Here is a 1,134-nt window from a genome sequence, read left to right as displayed (position 1 = left end):
CTGATACCCAGTGCAGCCACCAACCACTAGAAAAATGGATAGCAGGATACAAAAAACACACAAAGTCAGCGCTCGATGGGAATAGCATTGAAACTTTTATAGTCATCAAGTAGGTAACCAAATAAATATTGCACTTGAGATAAAATCGATGTAGCTACATAAACTGTAAAAATGGTGCGAGTAATACCAAACGGTACCAAAAGCAGTCATAAAAACATGTAGCTGTGTACAACGATACCACTGCTGAATCCAGATGAGGAAAGGTTAACATCAGTCCGTCGGCATGTAGATGTCCCATGAAGGGAACTATCACAACTCCCAGTGGATGGCTGTAGAATCCCAGGTTGATAAAGGGAAGTGATAGAGGAAAGTGTAACAGCCCTTGCGTGTGGCAGATAGTGAGGTCCCGCCGGCATGCAGATATGAAGGCACAGCAAAGGAGCCCTTAAGATGGACACGGCAAGCCCCACCGGTGTCCGTGACGTTACTGGATCTCCAACGGAACTCCCTGAAGGCCCAGAAGCCGGCGGAGAGGTGAGTACCAATCAAAATAATTTTAATCGATCAAAAAGATTTTGATCAATCAAAAAAATTCAAGATTAATCGATTAATTAAAAGTTATTTTGCACAGCCCTAGTGATTTTATTGATCAAAGCCCACACTTTACAGGCATAGAGCCCACATGGCTGCTGATCATACGGTTGATTATATTTATGTGGTTGTACTCTTGATGCTAATAAATACTGTGTTTATTAGATCTGACTGGGAGCATCACCTGGATCACATGCCGATCAGCATGTCAACAGAGAAGGTTATACAGCATTACTGCTGCTAGGTGACCAGCTGGGGGCTCAGGTCTCTATAACCAATAGTGCCAGCCTTCCCCTGTATGCACCCATAATGTCACCAGCACTAGGTCCTAATAGACTGCCACCACTGCCAAGGAGACAGACGCCAGACCAGCGCTGTAAATAGCAGGGACAGGACAGTGTCGGATCCCCACTGTGGCAGAACACCAGGGCCCGGTGGCAAGACATCCTTTGCAACCCTGATAGTTCTCCCACTGCTTTGGACCCTTATATTTTCTTGGTGTGCTGGTGACATATATCTCTTGGGCCCCCAGTATAGTAGGAA

Source organism: Rana temporaria, chromosome 3 (genome assembly GCF_905171775.1).
Source record: "Rana temporaria chromosome 3, aRanTem1.1, whole genome shotgun sequence".
Taxonomy (NCBI): Eukaryota; Metazoa; Chordata; class Amphibia; order Anura; family Ranidae; genus Rana; species Rana temporaria.
The sequence above is the reverse complement of the archived record's forward strand: the minus strand, read 5'-3'. Positions refer to the sequence as shown.